Source organism: Vigna radiata, unplaced genomic scaffold, assembly GCF_000741045.1.
Source record: "Vigna radiata var. radiata cultivar VC1973A unplaced genomic scaffold, Vradiata_ver6 scaffold_153, whole genome shotgun sequence".
NCBI classification, from domain to species: domain Eukaryota; kingdom Viridiplantae; phylum Streptophyta; class Magnoliopsida; order Fabales; family Fabaceae; genus Vigna; species Vigna radiata.
In genome coordinates, this window is record NW_014542917.1 from 537,061 (window position 1) to 547,351 (window position 10,291).

A 10,291-nucleotide genomic window follows, 5' to 3' on the forward strand; every position below is an offset into this window, starting at 1 on the left:
CCTTGAGCCCCCTGTTATCCAAGTAGGCGCAAACCAAGAATTGACTAAGTACCGGTAGCTATAGCGAACCCAAAAGAAGCAAAGGTCGAAACTTTCATGCAATGGCTACAGGTTCGATAACTTGCTTATTGATTTGTGGTCAAAGGGATATTCTCATATTGAGATTTTGTGTTGAATACTCATTGGTGACTTTTGATAAGTTTTGAATTTTGATTTGGGATTCAATTCAGGCAAATGGGATGGAGCTCGAGGTTGCAAGATCAAGTGGTGTGATTCCAAACGAGGGTTTGGCATTTTTTTGAAAAAGATGTTTCTATGGTAATATCAATATGGATTGAGTAAAGAAAAGGAGTTGGTGTTATAGGTTGTTAGAATATACGTGACATTGTTGTTGTTTGGAATGTGGAAGTGTGTCATGTTTTGTTAATTCCTTTTTGTTATAATCTTAAAATATTGAAATTCGAAAGCGTTGGTCTTGCCTATGAAGCTAAAAAATGGACATATTAAGAAAAGGAAAATATTTTAGGTGCTTAGTGTTGTCATCTGAATGTTTATGGTTTTGTGCCTCGACCATTAAAAAGAGATAATGTAGTATTGCTTTGGTTTAAACCCTTTAATCGTCCCTATTTTTGGGATACTTTTCCAATTTCATCCTCTTTTTATTTAAACTCTCAATTTGGTCCTCAAAAGAGCCAATTTCTATCAAATTGACCATTTCTGTTAAAAAAAGTTAACGCCGTGAAGTTTTTGGACAGCAGACTGGATGAGGTGTTAATGTATGCACAAGTGGCCTTTGTAGGGATGAAACGTGGGAATGATCTGATGAAACGTGGCATTTGTTTAGAGACTCTACCATCGGTCTTCTTCAAGACCCCGTTCCTGTTGTTGGTGGGTGTAGAAAAAACAAGTGTGTTAAACGTCCAATGACAAGCTCTTCTTCTGCTGCCATTGACACTGCTTCTTCTTTTAATTCTTCTTCTGCTCTCACCGCGGCTTCACAACCACAGACCGACACTACTTCAACCACAAATCACATCAACCCTTTGTTTTATGGGTTGCCTAGTTGCTCCAGCGATGTGAATCTTGCGCTGTTCAAACAAGCCTTGCCACTTAAAAATGTTACCGTTACAAACCAAACACCCCAACGTCTCTTTCCATTTTTAAACCTAAGCCCCAAAAAGTTATGATTTATATACAGGGAATTAAATTTTCTTGGAATCCATCAAATCTTTCACTCACTCATTCACTCTAATTTCTCGATCATCTCTTTGTTCTGCAACACTGACAATGGCTCTCAGACCCATCGACAACGTTCTCCTCACAACAACACCAGGGAGACCCAAAAAGCAACCCAAGATCGTTGTTGCAACCCAAAAGCAGCAAGATCGTGCTGTTGTCATCAATGGAAAAAACCAAGTTCCCTTGCCCTCATCAGGGGATGCCACTGTTGACTGTGTCTCCTCCGACGACCTTAAACCCTTGTCGGATCCCGAAGTTCAGATTCAGGTCTGCGTGTGTTCTTTTTTCTCTCGCTGTGCGATTAAAGATTTGGAATTCAATCTCTTTGGATCATTTTATCTGAAATATGAAATGTTTGGAAATGCAGAGTTTGATTGAATATTTGAATTCGAAAAATTGGACCAAAGTTTGTGAGTCTCTGAACAATGCTAGGCGTTACAAGAATAAAACTTATAGAACCCCGTACATTGGACATCGTCTAAAACATGAGTGAATTTTGTATTTAGTGATTATTGGCAATAACATATCAATGTAGACATATGTAAATTAGTGTAAATGTATTGTAATAAATATTTTGAATGTTAATAAAGATGTAGGTTATTGCCTTTTTTATTGTCATTTTCATTTGAATTGTTGTTGGTCATCGTTGTTGATCATTCGTCAGTTTTGAGTTTATGAACAATTTCTATTCCATTTCAATGTCTTTCATAACCGAAATTTGTCATGTCCATTGTGGATGAAAGTCCATTTTTAGGCAAGACATGCTTATGGAGCTCATCTAACTTAAATGAAAACACCTAAATGACATTTTTTTCTCAACAATTCAATGACCTAACATGTTCATTGGTGCACTAAAGACCACTCATGACCATTAAAGTCACTCACCCATCTAAAATAGCAGCCCATAAAACACTGCATGACCAATAAACCCATAACCAGTTGTTGATCCTCAAAAACAACCATTAATCTCAAATTCATAACTTAATTTCTGACCAAGTTAGTACCTACCACACACTGGGGAGCCCCCTCTAAAAGAGGTAGGGAGCAGCGTTGGACTTTTGGTACAGAGGCACCTGTAAGCGATTACAGCCTGTCTGTAATCGTTTACACAGTCACATAAGTCACAAAATCCCTCTTCCTCACACATGCACTTGGATCAAATACCCTAACAAACCCATAACCAGTTGTTGGTCCTAAAAAAAAACCATTAATCTCAAATTTATAACTTAATTTCTGACCAAGTCAGTACCCACCACACACTGGGGAACCCCCTCTAAAAGAGACAGGGAGCAACGTTGGACTTTTGGTACAGAGGCACCTGTAAGCGATTACAACATGTCTGTAATCGTTTACACAATCACATAAGTCACAAAATCCCTCTTCCTCACACATGCACTTGGATCAATTACTCTAACAAACCCATAACCAGTTGTTGGTCCTCAAAAACAACCATTAATCTCAAATTCATAACTTAATTTCTGACCAAGTCAGTACCCACCACACACTGGGGAGCCCCCTCTAAAAGAGGCAGGGAGCAGCGTTGGACTTTTGGTACAGAGGCACCTGTAAGCGATTACAGCCTGTCTGTAATCGTTTACACAGTCACATAAGTNTCTAAAAGAGGCAGGGAGCAGCGTTGGACTTTTGGTACAGAGGCACCTGTAAGCGATTACAGCCTGTCTGTAATCGTTTACACAGTCACATAAGTTACAAAATCCCTCTTCCTCACACATGCACTTGGATCATATACCCTAACAAACCGATAACCAATTGTTGGTCCTCAAAAACAACCATTAATCTCAAATTCATAACTTAATTTCTGACCAAGTCAGTACCTACCACACACTGGGGAGCCCCCTCTAAAAGAGGCAGAGAGCAATGTTGGACTTTTGGTGCAGAGGCACCTGTAAGCGATTACAGTCTGTCTATAATCGCTTACACAGTCACATAAGTCACAAAATCTCTCTTCCTCAGACATGCACTTGGATCAAATACCCTAACAAACCCATAACCTGTTGTTCGTCCTCAAAAACAACCATTAATCTCAAATTCATAACTTAAATTCTGACCAAGTCAGTACCCACCACACACTGGGGAGCCCCCTCTAAAAGAGGCAGGGAGCAGCGTTGGACTTTTGATACAGAGTCACCTGTAAGCGATTACAGCCTGTTTGTAATCGCTTACACATGCACTGCTAAGCTATTACAGCCTGATTATAATCAATTACACAGACATCAAATCATCTTCAGTAATAATTCATGAACAATACTTTAGCTGTATTGATTTCATTTCATATACAAATGTACAATTGTGTACAAATATTAAATACAGTAATTCATTACATTCAACAAAAAATTAGGTGTTGTAATTTGATATAAATTTCAAAAAATCTGTCAGAATTTGCAATACTCTAAAGCATTACATTGTGTATTCATGTGCTATAAAATAACAATCTAAACCAGCAACACATTTCTAATTTGCTATAGTAATCCTAAGAGCTTCAGAATGGAAAATCTTCGAACGTTGTCATCGTCTAGGATCCAGTCACATATATACTTCTTTCTAAACTCAGACAATTCTTCTTGAAATGAACGAACATATTACTTTAGAATAAATGTAAATATAGAATGATATATTTTCAAATTCATAAATTTACCTACATTAATATAATTAGGCATGCTTTTGCCATCATACCTGTCCTCTCCATCCCACAATACACAACATGTTCCTGTTGAGTTCTAAAAATTAAAAGAATTAAAAGAAGAAATGATTTTGTTACTTTAAATAAATACCCCTTACCACTACATCCAACATTTCGAGATAAGGTGGTGAAAAAGACACCAAGCTATATGTTTTCTCATATTATATAAGCTATGTACATATGTATAAAAAAAATGATATCGTGAAATCCAGCATTCAATACACTGCATATTACAGGCAAGCAGCACACTCATGAAAACCAATCCGAAGAGGATAAAGCCTTTCACATGAATCCTTGAAAGCTCTTTTCCTTAAATAAATAGAAAAACTTCCTTGATCTTGATCACCCACACGGGTTCTTCTTTCATCTCCGAGATATGAAATTGTTTTTCTATGTTTTCATTTTCTTCTTTACGAAAAATGTTGCCAACTGCACCACATTCAATGCCGATGCATGAGCCATCACCAAAGTGTATATTTTCAACTTCTTTGCTCACAATTGCTCTCAACAATAGTATATTTGAGAACCAAAATGTCAACCTATTCATGGATAAGAAACAGTAAGCTAACAAATAATATCTAATAAATGATTGTAATAAGTATCCACATATCATTTTAAAACTGATGTTAAATAAACCAAACTTCATTAGATAAGCCTTACCCCCATTAGTTGGAGTTGGCTACATTAATCAAACAATGCCATTACAACCTTATGCATTTCTCCCAAACGCACTAGGCTCGGTTTGTATGCCAAAAATTATTATCAAACTTAGTTTAAAGTTTAACATTTTTGGTCTCCAATAATATTAGTTTTAAGCTTCCAATAATATCACACATATTGTATTATTATTTTATTTGACAGAAGAAGAAAATTCAGCTCAGAAGGCCAAGGTGATAGGTAAAGGTCCAAGGATATGCTCAACAAATAACAACAATAGGATTCCAAAACTGAAATGACAAAACAATCACTATTTAAATTATATTATAAATGAAATAAAATTTTATATTCTTTCAGCTGATTACTACATATTTCATTTTCAAATAAAACAACTGATGATAAATGAACATTAAAGAGAACAAAACTAAACCAAAGTCATGTATATTTTATCAGAAAGGAAGTTTTCAGCTACACATGACTTCAAAGTTCAAACTCATTAAAGGTTTTTCCAAAGAAACAAAAAGAAAACAAAACAAAAACTATGAAATAAAATTTACAATGCATGATAAATAACTCAAAAAATAAGAAACTTAGAACAACAATGACAAGGCTGATAGGGCAACCAAAGTATGTAAGAATATGTAAGAACATGCAACTGAAATGTCAATCAACACCTGACTACTTGAGATTTATGTATGATCAGCTACACATAAAGTGTTTAGTAAATACCATAAAAATAAATAAATAAATAAAAAAAGACAATGTCAGCAAGGGAACACAACCACATATGTATATGAAGAGTCACGAAATTTAGAATATGATATATTGGGCACCAACAAAAACTATTGACAAAGGATTATTGATAATTTTACACTTGTGAACAAGTAGCCCTGTTGTACCATAGCAATATTGGACCATATTTTGCAATATAAATTACTTCCTTTCTAAACTATCTTGTTTTAAAAAGTTATATTCATGAAACCCAACATTACAAAACCTATATATGAAAAATATGCCACAGTTATAGTTTAGTTTTAACCATCAACTCAAAAATATATTATAAACATACTATTAAATTGTCCGGATCAAGAAAATATATATAACCCAGAAACATACCAGATCATATCAAATGGTTTCCATGTGACTTGAAGTATATATATTTTCTATGATCAAAAAGTTCCAAAATTTTATTGCAGAACATAATTATTTACAAGGGAACCTGACACCTATGCCATCACACCCAAACCAGATGATGCTGTAGAATAATATCTGAAATAATGAATTCCATGTACTCGTTGTTTCTAACAAAATCTAACAAAGCATCAAAGCCACACAATATCAGCAACAAGTAGGCCTTTTCCATACGAAAGACACGCAATAAACAACTTGTATTTAAAAATAAAAAATAAACAGTCCAAAATAAATCTCAATAATCATGAAAATAAAAAATAAACAGTCCAAAATAAATCTCAATAATCATGAAAACAATAGTTAAAATAACATTTGAAAGGAAAAGGAATCACCTCTAAGAGTGAGAGAAGCTCCTCTGCAAAAGAAGGAGGGTTTGCAAGCTTGTTACCGGCTTCAAGAAAGTTGTTCTTCCAATCGTTTATCTGCAGACGACATTGGTTGTGTCCTCTCTACTTTTTCTGGTCTTACAGGGACTCTCACTACTTTCCTATCCTTTTCAATCCATTAATGCCCTAAAAGTAACCACCGCATCCAACCGACGAAGAAACAACGACGAGGGCAAAAAAAATGAAACATTTGACTAATGACTTCGGTGGTGGAACGACAAACAGCGACACACACTATTTAGTCCACAAAAAGAGTGCACTCAAGAACGATTTTCACAGGGGTGGGTTACTCGGTGAATGAGGGAGAGTTTCGAGATGGAGAGAGAAAAAACTGGTGAGAGAATTTCGAAAGAATGATATTCACTTTGAGAAAGGTGGAGAGTTTTCAACTTTTTTCTTTCCAAAAATCCCTCAAATCAAAATTAAAGTTTTTTAAAAAATCATTTAAAACAACAAATGACGGAATGACACTTGTCTTTGTGAAATTGTTGTCAAAATTTGTGTTGTTAAAGAAATGTTTTCTATTATGGGTAATTAACGAACACCTCACCACACTCAGAAATATATTTTGACACGTAATCACTAAGTTTTGCCAGATTATATTTAATAGAAAAGACTAATTTGACTCAAAATTTTAAAAATAAAGACTCATTTCAAATACTTTTATAAAAAAAAAGGAATAAATTGAGATTTATGAATGAAATTGAAAACAAAATTGACTATTAAATTTTTTTTAATATTTTAATTTAATTTTATTAATATTTTTATTATGGTCTTTATTTGTGATTGTGTATTATTTATTTTAAGAATTAAAGAATGAAAATAAAGATATGGAAGAGATTTTAAAATGTTATTTTTAGAAGAATTATTTTTTAAATGATTAAATCATTTTATTAGTCTCTATTTTTTAATAAAATTGTAAATCGATTTAGTTCTTAATTTGAAAAATTTTAATGTAATCAGGTCCTTTTTGTCAGTTCTATACTGGTATTGTTAGAGAATAGTATTTTTGATAGTTTAAAATATTTTTTTAATTATTTTTTATTTTCATTTTTTAAATTTTTCAAAAAATAAGAAATTGTCACGTGACAAACTAATATCGTATCACATGACGATGATAGTGTAATGTGGTAGTAGCAGTGTCATGTGTTAATATCATGCTACTTGTCATTGTGTTAGTCTCAATCTCATCTTATATTTTTATTTTGTCTCAATTCAATCATAACTTTTTAAAAAATAAATAATCCGGTCCTCTTCGAATTCAAATGAAATTTAATTTTTATATAAATGTTATACAACTATTTTTATTAAAATTAATATTAAATATTTTTAACGAGATTAAGTTTATTTATAATTATATTTTACATTTAATTTCATTTAAAATTATTTTAAAGTTGTTAATAGAAAATAATGTTAATAGAAAAAAATTATAAATTAATATCAATTAACAAATATGTTGAACTTATTTGTGAATTGTATTTCATAAAATAAAATAAATTTATCAACTTTTTCAATTTTTTTATATAATTTGATATTTTTAAAATACGTAAAATTTAATAATTTATAAACATTTTTTTAAAAATAACAATTTAAAAAATTCAGATATAAAATTTTAAAATAATTTTAAGCAATTTCATAACCATTTAAAACAAATAAATATAAAATTTAAAAACAATTTTAAACAAAGTTCAATCTAAAATATAAATATAAATAAATTTAATTTTGTTAAAAATGTTTAATAAAAATAAGTGTATAATATTTACATAAAAATTGAATTTTGTTTAAAATTGAAAAAGGACAAAATTGTTTAATTTAATATATATATATATATATATATATATATATATATATATATATATATATATATATATATATATATAAAAGACCAAATTAAGATTAAGAAGGTGAAACGTAACATGACACTGACACGTGGTACTGCTACTTTCACATTAGACTTTTATGTGGTACGATGTTAGTTTAACACGTGATAAATTTAGATTTATTTTTAAATTTAAAAAATAAAAATAAAAATGTTTAAGAAAATGATCGAACACATAACACTTTTTTAATGGTGTTATTGTAGTACTAAGACAAAGGACTTAATTGCATCAAATTTTTTCAATTTGGAAATTAAATTAAGACAAATAAAAATATCAGATTTACAATTTTGTTAAAAAAATGGAGACCAATTAAATTATTTAACCTTTTTAAATTATTTATATTTGGATATATGTTTTAGGTATTATTAATTTGAATTTATGTTTTAACTTTTCTTCAGTTGTTCATTGATTCGTGGATATATGTTTTAATATTATTTTTATTTTTAAATTTAAAATTATTTTAAAGTTGTTAAAAGAAAATAATGTTAATAGAAAAACAATTACAAATTAATATCAATTAAAAAATATATTAAACTTGTTTACCAATTTATTTCACAATAGCTAACAATTTTTAAGAAATGTTTAATTTATAAAAAAAAAAATAAAAGTATAGAGATCCAATTGAGATCAAGGTAATGACAGGTGGCATGATAGTGACATGTGTGATATTGCCACTGTCACATCATATTATCACTATCATATGGCACGATGTCAGTTTGACACGTGATAAATTTTAATTTTTTTAAACTTAAAAAATAAAAATAATTAAAAATATTAAAAAAATATGATACGACGTATGGCACTTCTATAATGATGTTACTATTCAGTAATAGAAAAGACCTTATTATATCAAAATTTTCAAATTAAAGATAAAATTGAGACAAATAAAAATACAAGATTGATTTACAATTTTATTACAAAAATAAAGATCAATGGAATAATTTAACTTTTTAAATATGTTTAAGTATTGTTAATTTAAATTTGTTTTAAGTTTTATTTAATTGTCTACTAACTTACTCAAATATATATTTTAAATACTATTTTTATTTTTATAATTTAATTTGAACCTTATTTAAAAATTCATAAAATAATTTTTTTTTAAATATGTTTTAATATAAGTATTCAACGGATATTCACAAATTTTTATATATGAGTAACGGAACGTAATGAATACAATTTTTTCATGCATATCAAGTAACAAATAAATATTATGGTACCCAACTTAGTAATTGTTATCCATGTGCCTAAGAATACATATTAACATTTTAAATTAAAAAAATATTAAAATATTATTTTATAAAGTTATCACGAGGTTCTTTTTATTATTGGAAGTGTCAATGAATCACATGTCTAGAACAAAGGAAAATGTTTGTTTAACACCATCCTTTGACACAAATTTGACACTGGTCCACGTGTCAAATTTGTATTGGATGGCTGTTGGTCTTTTAAAATTAATTTTTCCAAAAGCTGAGAAGGGTAGAATGAGCATTGTGATGTTATTGAATGAATGAAAATTGAATTTGGCGATTTCATTTTTCATCTTTCACTTTTAGACTTTCGTTCTTTCACTTTCAGACTTTCGTTCTCTGACCATCGTTCTCTCCCATTCACAATCTCTCCCATTCGACTTTGCCATTGTCCCATTCGGTCATCTCCTATTGTCCCATTCTCCCATTCGTCCTTTGTTCATTACCATTGCGTTGCGTCGTTCATCTCTGCATTACGGTGGTATTGGTCATCGAAAGGCATCGAAAGGCGTCGTGTACCATTCTCCCATTTGGCCTCTCTTTCAACATAAGTTCTATTTGGCGTTTTGGGTGTGTTTAGGGTTAGGGTTCGTTTGTTGTTTTGGGTGGAACGATAGGTTATTGTTGTTTAATGTTAGGTTTTTGTTTGTTGTGAATCCTAATGTAGAAATGATTTATTGTGCAGTTGAAATGGCGTCGGGTAACCCAAAGATAAGTTAAATTTTAGGTATTATTTATAGTTTTAATTTTTTATATTAAATAATAAAAATTTATTTTTAATATTTTGTAGTGGCGGATTCGAATGTCTGTGGATTCATCTTTGATTGTCTTAATGAATGGGTTACTGAGAAAAGAGCATGTGGAACGAATTGGTATGACACCATTTCGTTGGTGTTTGCGGCTACGTAAGGCTTTGGAGATTAATTGTGAGTTATTGAAGGTTATGGTATGTCGGTGGGCAGGACATGATGTTAGCTTTAGGTTGAGACA